The 15882-nt window shown below is 39.3% G+C and overlaps 1 long non-coding RNA gene and 1 other non-coding gene across 2 annotated transcripts in view; one reads left to right on the top strand and one right to left on the bottom strand.

The window, feature by feature from the left end:
- Nucleotides 1-15617, top strand: part of LOC133540026 (uncharacterized) — a 62622-nt gene extending 47005 nt beyond the window's left edge. The window contains exons 3-4 of the long non-coding RNA XR_009803527.1: nt 15305-15360; nt 15435-15617. This is a non-coding gene — a long non-coding RNA (uncharacterized LOC133540026). The remainder of the gene's footprint in view (nt 1-15304; nt 15361-15434) is intronic.
- On the bottom strand, nt 13900-14011 carry LOC133540262 (U5 spliceosomal RNA). Its single transcript, XR_009803592.1, has one exon. It is a non-coding gene; the product is annotated as a U5 spliceosomal RNA (small nuclear RNA).
- Nucleotides 15618-15882: the final 265 nt, after the last annotated feature.

Genomic DNA, 15882 nt, shown 5'->3' with positions numbered 1-15882 from the left:
AGATCCAGCTGTAGCGAAACACAGGCTTTTTTCAGTCGATCCAAATATGTAGCCTTATATTTTTGAGCCTGAATATACAGAGGATGCTCAGTAGATTCAGCTGTAGCAAATCACTAGCTTACTTCAGTCGGTCCAAATTTGTAGTCTTGTATTTTTGAGCCTGAATATACAGAGGATGCTAAGCAGATCCAGCTGTAGGAAAACACTGACTTACTTCAGTCAATCCAAATTTTTAGCCTTATATTTTTGAGCCTGAAAATACAGAGGATGCTAAGCAGATCCAGCTGTAGCAAAACACTGACTTATTTCAATCGATCAAAATTTTTAGCTTTATATTTTTGAGCCTGAAGATACAGAGGATGCTAAGCAGATCCAGCTATGGCAAAACACTGGGTTACTTCAGTCGACCCAAATATGTAGCCTTATATTTTTGAGCCTGAATATACAGAGGATGGTCAGCAGATTCAGCTGTAGCAAAACACTGGCTTACTTCAGTCGGTCCAAATTTGTAGTCTTATATTTTTGAGCCTGAATATACAGAGGAAGCAAAGCAGATCCAGCTGTAGGAAAACACTTATTTACTTCAGTCAATCCAAATTTTTAAGCCTTATATTTTAGAGCCTGAAAATAAAGAGGATGCTAAGCAGATCCAGCTGTAGCGAAACACAGGCTTATTTCAGTCGTTCAAAATGTTTAGCTTTATATTTTTGAGCCTGAAGATACAGAGGATGCTAAGCAGATCCAGCTATGGCAAAACACTGGCTTACTTCAGTCGACCCAAATATGTAGCCTTATGTTTTTGAGCCTGAATATACACAGGATCCTCAGCAGATCCAGCTGTAGCGAAACACTGGCTTACTTCAGTCGATCCACATTTTTATTCTTATATTTTTGAGCCTGAAAATACAGAGTATGGTAAGCAGATACAGCTGTAGCGAAACACTGGCTTACTTCAGTCAATTCAAATGTTTAGCCTTATATTTTTGAGCCTGAATATACAGAGGATGCTAAGCAGATCCAGCTCTATAGTAGCAAAACACTGGCTTACTCCAGTCAATACAAATATTTAACCTTATATTTTTTATTCTGAATATACAGAGGATGCTAAGCATATCCAGCTGTAGTGAAATACCGGCTTACTTCAGTCCATCCAAATTGTTCGCCTTATATTTTTGATTCTGAATATACAGAGGATGCTAAGCAGATCCAGCTATAGCAAAACACTGGCTTACTTCAGTCGATCCAAATGTTTAGCCTTATATTTTTGATTCTGAATATACCGAGGATTGCTAAGCAGATCCAGCTGTAGTGAAACACTGGCTAACTTCAGTGCATCCAAATTTTTAGCCTTATATTTTTGAGCCTGAATATATAGAGGATGCTAAGCAGATGCAGCCTTAGCGAAACACTGGCTTACTTCAGTCGATTCAAATTTTTAGCCTTATATATTTGAGCCTGAAAATACTGACTATGGTAAGCAGATACAGCTGTAACGAAACACTGGCTAACTTCGGTACATCCACATTTTTAGCCTTATATTTTTGAACCTGAATATACAGAGGATGCTAAGCAGATGCAGCTGTAGCGAAACACTGGCTTACTTCAGTCGATCCAAAATTGTAGCCTTATATTTTGGAGCCTGAAGATACAGAGGATGCTAAGCAGATCCAGCTGTAGCGAAACACTGGCTAACTTCAGTCCATCCAAATTATTGGTTGGTCGCGTGTGGCATTTCTGAGTTTCAAACATTTCCTAACTTAAAGGCAGCAAATCACTCCATATTCTTTACTGCTCGCTAGTGTTACATATCTGAGTTATTGTGCAAAAAATGTGGGGAAATAACTACAAAAGTACTCTTCATTGTTACAGAAAAGATTAGTTAGAAAAATACATAATGTTGGATATAGAGAACATACAAACCCTTTATTTATTGAATCAAAAATAAAGAAATTCCACAACATAGTGAATTTGCAAACAGCTAAGTTTATGCATAAAGCAAACTACAATCTGCTAGCCAATAATACACAACAATTCTTCTCAAAAAAAGAGGAGAAATGTACTAATAACTTCCTAATATTCTATAAAATTCTCTACGGCTCGCTAGTGTTACATATTTGAGTTATTGTTCAGAAATATGGGGAAATAAGTACAAATGTGCACAAATGTGCGCTACATTCATTAACTGTGTTACACAAATGATTAATTAGACTGATACATAATGTTGGATTTAGAGAACATACAAACCCTTTATTTAATGTGTCAAAGATATTAAAGTTGGATGATTCGGTAAAATTGCACACAGCTAGAATGATAAACTATAACCTGCTACCAAAAAATGTACAACAGTTCTTCTCAACTAAAGAGGAGAAATATAACCTTGGAGGAAAATGGAATTTAAAACATTTGTGTGCACGTACAACACTTAAGACCTTCAGTATATCAGTATGTGGAATCAAATGATGGAATGGATTAAGTAACGAAGTTAAACATTGTACTGATATGATCCAGTTTAAGAGCTTGTTCAAATTAGTAATGCTTACAAAGTAGAAAAAAGGATTATGAGAAATACTTTCAACCTTATTGATATTCTTCATCTCAGTATGTTAATAATGACTGACTTAATTATATATTAATGGCTAAAGAAATGCCCTCAACACTTGTTTTGTATGGCAGCACTTTGTGCCGATAGACATGTTTCTCTGTTTTTTCCTCTTTTTATGTCAAAGGGTGCACACATCCCTGACTAGTTCCCCCTTGCATACTCTGGAGTCTCGAACTTTTGCACGGAACTTACTTTTTTGAACGGTGTATTCATTGTTCATATTTAATTATTTGGAGCAAGTATCAGTGACTATATGATATATATATATATATATATATATATATATATATATATATATATATATATATATATATATATATATATATATATATAATATATATATATATATATCAATACGTATATTCTGTGGTTATTCACGCCCTGAGGCTCCACATTCTACCAACTTGTGGTGGTCAAAGGTGGAAAAAAGTCAACTAAATGTATGGTGTTTAGTGGTGCAAGGACAAATTGTCAAGCAAAATTAAAATTTAATCAAGTGGAAATTGATAGAGTATATAAAAACCAAGTTCTTGGGCACATACTTGCCAACCCTCCCGGATTTTCCGGGAGACTCCTTAAATTCAGCGCCTCCCCCGAAAAACTCCCGGAACAAATTTTCTCCCGAAATTCAGCCGAAGCTGGAGGCCATGCCCCCTCCAGCTACTTGCGGACCTGAGTGGGGACAGCCTGTTTTCACGTCCGCTTTCCCACTATATAAACAGCTTGCCTGCCCAATCACGTTACAACATCTACAGATTTGAATAAAAAACTGCACACACAAGAAGACAAAGCAGAAGAACGAGGAAGTTACAGCCATGGCGACGCCGTTTGTAATAGAGTGATTCTATGTTGTCTGTTGCCATCTCCTGGTGAATGTTGGGTATAGCGTTGTGGGGTTGCTTTTTGATTGGCCAACAATTTACGTGGTGTTGTGCACCTGACGGCAACTGAGGTAGTCTGTCCTGAAGCCCACAGTAAAGAGACATAACTTCGTCACCTCGCCTGGTTATTGACTCCCAACCCAATATATTACACCGTCGACGAGCTAAATGAAGAAATAAATGGCAGAACAAAGGTTACTCAAATAGTGAAAGGTAAGTGTTTTTAATTTTTTTTAGTAACCAGCAAGCACAGTACAGTTAGAAGAACAACTGTGTTTTTATTTCTGTGTATTTGATAGGTGCCGTCTGCAATTCAACTATTTCTTTTATTTATATATATAATAAAATACATATATATATAGATATAATTCACTGAAAGTCACGTATTTCATATATATATATATATATATATATATGTATATATATATATATGTGTATATATATATATATGTATATATAGATGTATATGAAATACTCGAGTTGGTGAATTGTAAATGTAAATATACTCCTCCCCTCTTAACTACGCCCCCTCAGAGCCCCTCTGCCCCCCCCCCCCCCCCCCCCCAAACCACACCCCCCACCTCCCGAAATCGGCAGTCTCAGGGATGGCAAGTATGCTTGGGCGTAATATTTGATCGTGAATTATGTTGGAAACAGCAGATTGAATGTAGAAAAGAAAACATATCCTAATCCATTGCTATTCTCTATGATGAATAAGAAATGCCTGCATATGTTACAAACCCTGTTTCCATATGAGTTGGAAAAGTGTGTAATATGTAAATATAAATGGAATACAATGATTTACAAATCCTTTTCAACCCATATTCAATTGAATGCACTACAAAGACAAGATATTTGATGTTCAAACTCATAAACTTTTTTTTTTTTTTTGCAAATGATAAATAAATTAGAATTTCATGGCTGCAACGCGTGCCAAAGTAGTTGGGAAAGGACATGTTCACCACTGTGTTACATCCCCTTTTCTTTTAACAACACTCAATAAATGTTTGGGAACTGAGGAAACTATTTGTTGAAGCTCTGAAAGTGGAATTATTTCCCAATCTTGTTTTATGTAGAGCTTAAGTCGTTCAACAGTCCGGGGTGTCCGCTGTCGTATTTTACGCTTCATAATGTGCCACACAGGCGGGCCAGGAAAATACCCGCACTCTTTTTTCTTAATGAAGCCACGCTGTTGTAACACGTGTTGAATGTGGCTTGGCATATTCTTGCTGAAATAAGCAGGGGCCTCCATAAAACAAGACGGCGCTTAGATGGCAGCATATGTTGTTCCAAAACCTGTATGTACCTTTCAGCATTAATGGTGCCTTCACAGATGTGTAAGGTACACATGCCTTGGCCACTAATGCACCCCCATACCATCACAGATGCTGGCTTTTGAACTTTGCGTCAATAATAGTCTGGATGGTTCACTTCCCCTTTGGTCCAGATGACACGATGTCGAATATTTCCAAAAACAATTTGAAATGGGAACTTGTTAGACCACAGAACACTTTTCCACTTTGCTTCAGTCCATCTTAGATGATCTCGGGCCCAGAGAAGCCGGCGGCGTTTCTGGATGTTGTTGTTACATGGCTTTCGCTTTGCATAGTAGAGCTTTAACTTACACTTACAGATGTAGCGACAAACTGTATTTAGTGACAGTGGTTTTCTGAAGTGTTCCTGAGCCGATGTGGTGATATCCTTGAGAGATTGATGTCTGATTTTGATACAGTGTCGTCTGAGGGATCGAAGGTCACGGTCATTCAATGCTGGTTTCCGGCCATGCCGCTTACTTGGAGTGATTTTTCCAGATTCTCTGAACCTTTTGATGATATTATGGACCGTAGATGTTGAAATCCCTAAATTTCTTGCAATTGCACTTTGAGAAACGTTGTTCTTAAACCGTTTGACTATTTGCTCACGCAGTTGTGGACAAAGGGGTGTACCTCGCCCCATCCTGTCTTGTGAAAGACTGAGCATTTTTTGTGAGCTGTTTTTATACCCAATCAAGGCACCCACCTGTTCTCAATTAGCCTGCACACCTATGGGATGTTCCAAATAAGTGTTTGATTAGCATTCCTCAACTTTATCAGTCTTTATTGCCACCTTTCCCAACTTCTTTGTCACGTGTTGCTGGCATCAAATTCTAAAGTTAATGATTATTTGCAAAAAAAAAAAAAGTATTTTATGAGTTTGAACATCAAATATGTTGTCTTTGTAGTGCATTCAATTAAATATGGGTTGAAAAGGATTTGCAAATTATTGTATTCCATTTATATTTACATCTAACACAATTTCCCAACTCATATGGAAACGGGGTTTGTATATTATTCTTTTATTTTTCCATAGTAAAAATATTGTGTTGAAGTTTGGGTAAATGTTTATAAAACAAACATAGACCCAATCATTTGAATTAAAAAAAAAGGGTCATTACAATAATACACACCTACCAATCCATTATTCATAAGTTCTAATGTGATAAAATGTTCCCATATTATGTTTTTAAAAACAATGGAAATGATGTTTGGAGTAAAGAACAGCAGCCTTTCAGCTTGTATTTCTAGGTTATTTCATTTAAGAGGAGAAAACTATCCTTTACGGGATATTGATTTTGAAATATGTAAAGTAAGAAGGAATATAAAATACAAATGTATTTCAGTTTTAGGAGTTGAATGGTGGAAGAAGCTCAGTGATGAGTTGAAAACATGTAGGTCTTTGTTAAGGTTTAAGAAAACCTTGAAAGGGGGAAAAAATGGACAATTATAAATAATAACAATGATTACTTTCATCCAATTGATTTTTTTTTAACGTTGATGTTCCAGGCAATCTAATTTTCAGTGAATGTATACGATAGGCAAATATAAGCCTTGGCTTCAGCCTATTCCTTTTACTTTGTGTGTGTGTGTACGTGTATGATTGTTATTATGTATCAACTGTGCTGATATATTGATCACACAAAATGGTTGATTGTATGACCAAAATAAACTCATTTCATTCATTCAACTTGTGGTGGTCGAAGGTGACAAAAAAGTCACCGGTCTCTATGGGTTAGGCAGTTTCTATTTTCTGGGGCGCTCACAATAATTAGGGTCACAAATACAAACATATTACTCAACTAAATTAGGCAATCTCCGAAGGAATTGCATGTGAATGCTGCAATACTGACTTTGAATTGATATCCTGGAATTTTTTTTTATAATGGTTGAAATAGAACACACAATTCCTGAACAGCCTGAATATTTTGAAGTTGGAACAATTTGAATCAAATTAAATGTGGGGGTCGTGGAATATTGAAGAATGCCCCATTGATTTCAATGGAAATTTGCATAAAAGTTTGGAAAAGCAGGACGTTTTTGGAAACTTGAATGTTCTGAATGAGTTGAAATGGTTGATGTTGGAATTTTTCAACTCGGTCAAGAAATGTTAAAGTAGTATCATGTTGAATTGAGAAATGGTATTATGGAATTTCACGAAAACCGGGAAAAACAACTTTGTTTTTCTGTCCTGATTAAGAAGAATGTTTTGATGGCGGAATGGTTGAAATGCGTTGAAAAATGTGCAAGGAGTAGTCGCCAGAAAAAAGGATTTTCCAGGTATTCTGGAAAATCCTGGAATTTTTTTGAACTTGGAAAAAAGGTAGTTTAAATTTCCAGAATGGTAGAATATATTGAAGGTGGAATGGTTTAAATTGGTTAAAAAATGTGGAAATTGTGGAAGTTTGGAAAATGGCCATTTCATTTTGAAAGGGGAAAATGTCCTGGGAAACCTGGAATTCTGGGAATATTTGGAATTTGTCAAAGGAAAGCCTGCAATTCCCGAATAGGCCGGATAGTTTGAAGTTGACACGGTTTGAATCGGGTGAAAAATGTGGAAGTTGTGGAACATTGAAGAATGTCCCTTTGATTTCAATGGGAATTTCCATAAAAGTTGGGAATTTCGGGAAAATCAGGATTTTTTTTTGAAAATGTTTAAATACTTGAATGTTATGACTGAGTTGAAATGGTTGGTGTTGGAATTTTTCAAATCGGTCAAGAAATGTTGAAGTAGGAACATGTTGAATTGACAAATGGTATTACAGACTATAAGGAAAACCGGGAATTTTTCCAGTTAAAAAACAACTTTGTTTTTTTTAAGAGGAATTTTTGGACGGTGGAACGGTTAGAATTTGTTGAAAAATGTGGAAGGAGTAGTTGCAAGTAAAAAGGGTGGAAATAGGGCTTTGGAAAACCAGGAATTCTTAAAAATTCTGGAATGTTTTTTTAATTTGGAAAAAAGAGTAGTTTCAATTTCACGAATGGTAGAATGTCTTGGAGGTGGAATGGTTAGAATTGGTTAAAAAAATGTGGAGATTTTGGAAGTTTGAAAAATGGCCAATTCGTTTTGAATGGGGAAAATGTCCCTGAAAACCTGGAATTCTGGGAATATTTGGAATTTGTCAAGGGAAAGCCCGCGATTCCCGAATATTTCAGTTGTTTTTCATAATTCTTTGTGGGGACATTGTTGATTGTCATGTCAATTTCGGATGTACATTGTGAACGCCTTCTTTGCTCCACAGTAAGTCTTTGCTGTCGTCCAGCATTCTGTTTTTGTTTACTTTGGAGCCAGTTCAGTTTTAGTCTCATTCTGCATAGCCTTTTCTTAGGGGCACTCACTTTTTGGTTTAAGCATTAGACACCTTTTTACCCACCTTTTTTAATCAGTCAACTTCGTATCGAGTCAAACATGACGAAAATTAATTGGATTTTTTGGTGAAATCCTGTGATTCTGATTTAAATAGAGACATGTTAATGCCCCAACTTCTCCCCCCGCCCCCATGTCGACAATCACTTGTGAAATTACCGTCGAGTCACGAACAAACTATTTTACACCTGTTCAATACACAAACGTCTTACCCTTGCAGAAAACTTGCAGCGTGGCAAAAAGTGCGCGAGATGAAAGAGTCGTAGGTTGAAGTCCTCATTTGGAAAGTCCTCCTGTCAGGGCTTATTAACGCGCTCCATCTCACCGCGTCTCCCTTTGATGATGCCAAAAGTGCAACCCCGCTTGCTTTCTGCCATTTGTACAAATGCCGGCTGCGCGCAAATTGCAGCAATATTGTTTTGAACTTGTGCGTCTTCTTCCAGCCGCCCTTCAAACGCTGACACCGGCAAGCTGTGGAACCTCTGACGTCGCACGTGCCCGGAGTTGTACAAATTGTCATTTGTCAGGAAAGTCGTAGAAATTGTGGGAACTTCCAGTAAGCGGCAGTTAGCAAATTGCGAGCGTAGAGTAGCCGTTAGCAATTTCTAACATTTAATTGTACTCAAACTGCAACACAACAGTGGATTTAACTTAACATACTTGCATACTAAACGTCTTAAGTAGAGATGTCCGATAATATCGGAATGCCGATTTTATTGGCCGACAAATGCTTTAAAATGTAATATCGGAAATTATCGGTATCGGTTTCGAACAGTAAAATGTATGACTTTTTAAAACGCCACTGTACAGAGTGGTACACGGACGTAGGGAGAAGTACAGAGCAGTTGTGTCTCCCAGTCATACTTGCCAACCCTCCCCATTTTCCCGGGAGTCTCCCGAATTTCAGTGCCCTTCCTGAAAATCTCCCAGGGCAACCATTCTTCTGAATTTCTCCCAATTTCAATTTTGGGGGTGTGCCTTAAAGGCACTGCCTTTGCATGTCGGCCCAATCACATAATATCTACGGCTTTTCTCAAACACACACACACACACACACACACACACACACACACACACACACACACACACACACACTTACGAGAATGCAAGCATACTTGGTCAACAGCCATACAGGTCACACTGAGGGTGGCCGTATAAACAACTTTAACACTGTTACAAATATGCGCCACACTGTGAACCCACACCAAACAAGAATGACAAATACATTTCGGGAGAACATCCGCACCGTAACACTATAAACACAACAGAATAAATAGCCAGAACCCCTTGCAGCACAAACTCTAACGAGACACTCCAATATACACCCCCCGCTACAGTCAACCCCGCCCACCTCAACCTCCTCATGCTCTTTCAGGGAGATCCATCCATCCATTTTCTTCCGCCTATCCGAGGTCTGGTCAAGGGGGCATCAACCTAAGTAGGGAAGCCCAGACTTCCCTCCACCCAGCCACTTTGTCTAGCTCTTCCCAGGGGATCCCGAGGCGTTCCCAGGCCACCCGGGAGACATAGTCTTCCCAACGTGTCCTGGGTCTTTCCCGTGGCCTCCTACCGGTTGGACGTGCCCTAAACACCTCCCTAGGGAGGCGTTTAGGTGGCATCCTGACCAGATGCCCGAACAACCTCATCTGGCTCCTCTCCATGTGGAGGAGCAGTTCCTTTACTTAGAGTTCCTCCCGGATGACAGAGCTTCTCACCCTATCTCTATGGGAGAGCCCCGCCACACGGCGGAAGAAACTCATTTTGGCCGCTTGTACCCGTGATTTCATCCTTTCAGTCATGACAGAAAGCTCATGACCATAGGTGAGGATGAGAACCTTGATCGACCGGTAAATTGAGAGCTTTGCCTTCCGGCTCAGCTCCTTCTTCACCACAACAGATCGGTACAACGTCCGCATTACTGAAGACGCCGCACCGATCCGCCTGTCGATCTCACATCCACTCTTCCCTCACTCGCGGACAAGACTCCTAGGTACTTTAACTCCTCCACTTGGGGCAAGATCTCCTCCCCTTCCCGGAGATGGCACTCCACCCTTTCCCGGGCAAGAACCATAGACTCGGACTTGGAGGTGCTGATTCTCATCCCGGTCACTTCACACTCTGCTGCGAACCGATCCAGTGAGAGCTGAAGATCCTGGCCAGATGAAGCTATCAGGACCACATTATCTGCAAAAAGCAGAGACCTAATCCTGGGGCCACCAAACCGGAACCCCTCAATGCCTTGATTGCGCCTAGATATATTCTGTCCTTAAAAGTTATGAACAGAATCGGTGACAAAGGGCAGCCTTGGCGGAGTCCAATCCTCACTGGAAATGTGTTTGACTTACTGCCGGCAATGCGGACCAAGCTCTGACACTGATCTTACAGGGAGCGGATCGCCACAATAAGACAGTCTGATACCCCGTACTCTCTGAGCACTCCCCACAGGACATCCTGGGGGGACCTGCCTTCTCCAAGTCCACAAAGCACATGTAGACTGGTTGGGCAAAGGACCCTGCCGAAAGTATAGAGCTAGTCCACAGTTCCACGACCAGGACGAAAACCACACTCCTCATTCCTCCTGAATCCGAGGTTCCTTTCCAGTTCACCTGAATAGACCTTACCGGGAAGGCTGAGGCTTTACATGATATCTTAGTCAAACTGATGATACAGTTCATACAAACAAGTGATGTATTTGTAATGCCTAATGTATTCTGTTCCTGGAAGAAAAACAAGTCCTTTGACTCTGCAATGACTAAATCCAATATTTTCTGCCGCCCCCCTGATAAATGACAGCCTGTCCTTGTCTTTATACTTTGAATGTTTTGTCCTTCATGTATGGCATTGGTTGGGGTCACAGCTGCTGTACAAATGGCTTCGAGCTGAACAGCCAGCCAGCGTCATTCATCAATGTAATTAGTGTTGGCCGTACGACCCCGCCGCTTCGGACATGGCTGCCTGCTTCGCTGACAGGCCACCCAACAGTCTCTATGCTCGCCAGCCCAAAAAAAAAAAAGTCCGCACTTGTCGTCACTTAGGCGCAGTCGTACTTCTGTAGACTTGAGTCAATGTTGTGCTAATAATGCATGTTTGCGGAGGAAGTAACCGGCTCCTTGTGGCATTTGTCATCCTGCTGTAATTACGTCCATCGGGGGCTTCCAGTTTGTGCTTTGTCCCGCTGTCTCATGCTTTATGCTCCTGCTCAAGGACAGTGGATGGTAAATGGTGGAAGGGGTGTCGGGATGATGCACACACACAAACATTTACATACAAAATGGGTACCGCGGCCATTGTAAGTCAAGTTACTTTTGAAACTGAAAAGAAAACTCATAGAGATGATGCAGTAACTCATAGGGCTGCTAACACAAATAATTCACATCCAAATCACATTTTTACGGTGGCAGAGGGGTTAGTGCGTCTGCCTCACAATACGAAGGTCCTGCAGTCCTGGGTTCAAATCCAGGCTCGGGATCTTTCTGTGTGGAGTTTGCATGTTCTCCCCGTGAATGCGTGGGTTCCCTCCGGGTACTCCGGCTTCCTCCCACCTCCAAAGACATGCACCTGGGGATAGGTTGATTGGCAACACTAAATTGGCCCTAGTGTGTGAATGTGAGTGTGAATGTTGTCTGTCTATCTGTGTTGGCCCTGCGATGAGGTGGCGACTTGTCCAGGGTGTACCCCGCCTTCCGCCCGATTGTAGCTTAGATAGGCGCCAGCGCCCCCCGCGACCCCGAAAGGGAATAAGCGGTAGAAAATGGATGGATGGATTACATTTTTTCCCATTTAAAATCAAGGCTTTACATCAGACCTATCAGACCTGGGCAAATTAAGGCCCGCTGAGCTTTTCATTCTGGCCCACTGGACATTCCCAAAAATGTATTTGGATCAGTGATGTTTTCTAATGAACAAAAGTCTTGAACTATACAAAATATTTCAATGGTTGGAATCTGCACCTATGGATGATGTACTAGTTACTATGGTCATCTAATTAGTTACTATGGTCATCTACGTCAGTGGTTCCTCAAATGGGGGTACGCGTACCCCTGGGGGTACTTGAAAGTATGCTAATGGGTACGTGAGATTTTTAAAAAATATTCTAAAAATAGCAACAATTCAAAAATCCTTTATAAATATATTTATTAGGGGTGTTGGAAAAAATCAATTTGAATACGAACTGAATCGAATACGTTGTGCAATTCAGAATCGATTCTCATTTTTAAAAAATGTATTAAAAAAAAAAATATATATATATATATATATATATATATTTATTTATTTATTGATTTTTAAATCAATCCAACAAAACTATACACAGCAATACCATAACAACGCAATCCAAAACCAGATCTGACCCAGCAACACTCAGAACTGCAATAAGGACACAAACACGACACAGAACAAACCAAAAGTAGTGAAACAAAAATGAATATTATCAACAGTATCAATATTAGCTATAATTTCAGCATAGCAGTGATTAAAAATCCCTCATTGACATTATCGTTAGACATTTGTAAAAATAAAAAAAAGAATAGTGTCACAGTGGCTTACACTTGCATCGCATCTCATAAGCTTGACAACACACTGTGTTCAATGTTTTCACTAAGATAAAATAAGTCATATTTTTAGGTCGTTTAATAGTTAAAACAAATCTACATTATTGCAACCAGTTACAATTATAAAAGTTAAAAAAATATATATATACTACTCTGCTAGCATGTCAGCAGACTGGGGTAGATCCTGCTGAAATCCTATGTATTGAATGAATACAAAATCGTTTTGAATCAGAAAAATATCGTTTTTGAATCGACAATCGAATCGAATCGAAAAAAATCGATATATTATCGAATCGTGACCCCAAGAATCGATATTGAATCGAATCGTGGGACACCCAAAGATTCACAGCCCTAATATTTATTGAATAATACTTCAACAAAATATGAATGTAAGTTCATAAACTGTGAAAAGATATGCAGCAATGCAATATTCAGTGTTGACAGCTAGATTTTTTGTGGACATGTTTCATAAATATTGATGTTAAAGATTTCTTTTTTTGTGAAGAAATGTTTAGAATTAAGTTCATGAATCTAGATGGATCTCTATTACAATCCCCAAAGAGGGCACTTTAAGTTAATGATTACTTCTATGTGTAGAAATCTTTATTCATCCTTGAATCACTTGTTTATTTTTCAACAAGTTTTTAGGTATTTTTATATATATATTTTTTCCAAATAGTTCAAGAAAGACCACTACAAATGAGCAATATTTTGCACTGTTATACAATTTAATGAATCAGAAGCTGATGACATAGTGCTGTATTTTACATCTTTATCTCTTTTTTTTCAACCAAAAATGCTTTGCTGTGATAAGGGGGTACTTGAATTAAAAACATGTTCTCAGGGGGTACATCACTGAAAACAGGTTGAGAACCACTGTACTAAAGTACTAATGATTGTCACACACACACTAATTGTGGTGAAATTTGTCCTCTGCATTTGACCCATCCCCTTGTTCACCCCCTGGGAGGTGAGGGGAGCAGTGGGCAGCACCGGTGGCCGCGCCCAAGAATAATTTTTGGTGATTTAACCCCCAATTCCAACCCTTGATGCTGAATGCTAAGCAGGGAGGTAATGGGTCCCAATTTTATAGTCTGTGGTATGACTCGGCCGGGGATTGCACTCACAACCAACCGATCTCAGGGCAGTCACTCTAACCACGAGGCCACTGAGTAGGTCTTCCAGAAGCCCCGCTTTCGCAGGGCTTCAAAAAATTGAGCAATTCTCTTGTTGTTCCTCCCCACGGAAATCTTTAGTAAAACGCAAAATATGTATGTGATCTAAACAGAAACAAGAGTGATATAACTTAGTGATGTATAGAATAGAATAGAAAGTACTTTATTGATCCCTGGTGGAGAATTCAGCAAATATCAGTTATATCAGATTCATCAGGTTTATTTTGTATCCATGTTGTTAATATTTCACTGTTTGTTGCATTTTTGTTGCGTTTCACTTGATTGTAAAATATGTCGATCGAAAGCTGGTGTGAAATTAATATGTTGTCAATAGTCAGTGTTTTATCGTTCATAGAAAAATGTAAAATTCTATTACGTTTTTTAAGGTGGTCCTTCATAAAGTTTTTAGCATTCAATCAGACAGTGTTGTGAGGTTTTGTATTAGTGTTCCTAAAAAATAGATATACCGGCCCCCAGACACATTTTTTTCTCTAAATGTGGCCCCCGAGTCAAAATAATTGCCCAGGCATGCTTTACATGGACTAGCACCTCATTATATCTCGGACCTCATCCATATTTACACTCCTGCGTGCGTTCTCCAGCTCTTGCTGCCCAAGACCAGACTTAAAAACTGTGGTCGTTTCTACACTGCAAAAAGTCGGTATTCAAAAACAAGTAAAAAAATAAATAAAAATGAGTGGTATTTTGTTTGAACTAAGCAAAATTATCTGCCAATAGAACAAGAAAATTTGGCTTGTCAAGACTTAAGTAAAATGAGCTAACATCAATGAACCCAAAAATACCTTCAATTAAGTATATTATCACTAATAACAAGTGCACTTTTCCTGGTAGAAAAAAAATGAGACCTTTTTGCTCAAAATGTTGAAAAATATTCTTAAATGAAGTAAATGCTAGTGCCATTATCTTGACATCATGATATGCGCTCGGTAGGAGTGTAACGGTGCACAAACATTTTGGTTCGGTACATACCTCGGTTTAGAGGTCACGGTTCGGTGCATTTCTATGTTCATAACATACAAATGCACACAGGGTCCATTCCCAGGGTTAATGTGGTCAACATATATAAAATAAAAACTAAATAAGATAAGGGTCAGCATGGTTTCTTAACAAAACCTTTCTACATATAAAGTGCTTTTTTTGATTGATTGATTGAAACTTTTATTATTAGATTGCACAATACAGTACATATTCCGTACAATTGACCACGAAATGGTAACACCCCAATAAGTTTTTCAACTTGTTTAAGTTGGGGTGCACGTTAATCAGCATTAAACTGCCTCAAGTTGTTGCTCAGATTAAATAAAAAGACAAAACTTTTCTTCTGCATATAAAAAGTGCAACATTAAACAGTTTCAAGTCAACTCAGCCTAAGATTAACTTTTCTTTTCCCCCCAGCCTGGCTGACTTGGCAGTACGAGGATACAGGGGCTCATTGTTCTTCCACCATCGAAGTGGGTCAAAATCTAGTTTTTAATGCATAATGGACTTAAATCTGCTGCTATACAAACATTTGTTATTGTTTTAGCCCTGCCTGACTCGCCAAGGAGAGGCTGCTTGAATGCGGTGGTGACACTTCAAATGGGTTAGCATGTGTTATGAGAGTAGCATTTGTACGTGTGTGGCCCTTTAATATGTGACAGCATGTGAGGTGAGTGTGTGAGCGAGCGGTAGTGAGTGTGGGGAGTGGCTAGTGTTTTGTTGGATTGGCTGTGTGCAAGACTTCAATAAAACCACGATTTGCATCTAATCGCCGGACTCTTCATTTACCCTGGAGTTCGGAGCTATAAAGAGACCCACTGCCGGGTAGAGTGAAGGGTGTCGCCCCCAAGAATACATTAGCCCTGTAGGAGTGTCTCCCCTGCGCTCCTCGACTGTGGTCTGGGAGTTGGAAGCAGGAAAGGTGCAACACATGTTTGACGTGTTGTCAGAAGCAGCTGTTGAACAATGTCGGCAAACCTCCGTCCTCCATTGTT

Source organism: Nerophis ophidion, linkage group LG21, assembly GCF_033978795.1.
Source record: "Nerophis ophidion isolate RoL-2023_Sa linkage group LG21, RoL_Noph_v1.0, whole genome shotgun sequence".
NCBI classification, from domain to species: Eukaryota; Metazoa; Chordata; class Actinopteri; order Syngnathiformes; family Syngnathidae; genus Nerophis; species Nerophis ophidion.
This window is presented reverse-complemented; position numbering and strand designations above follow the sequence as displayed.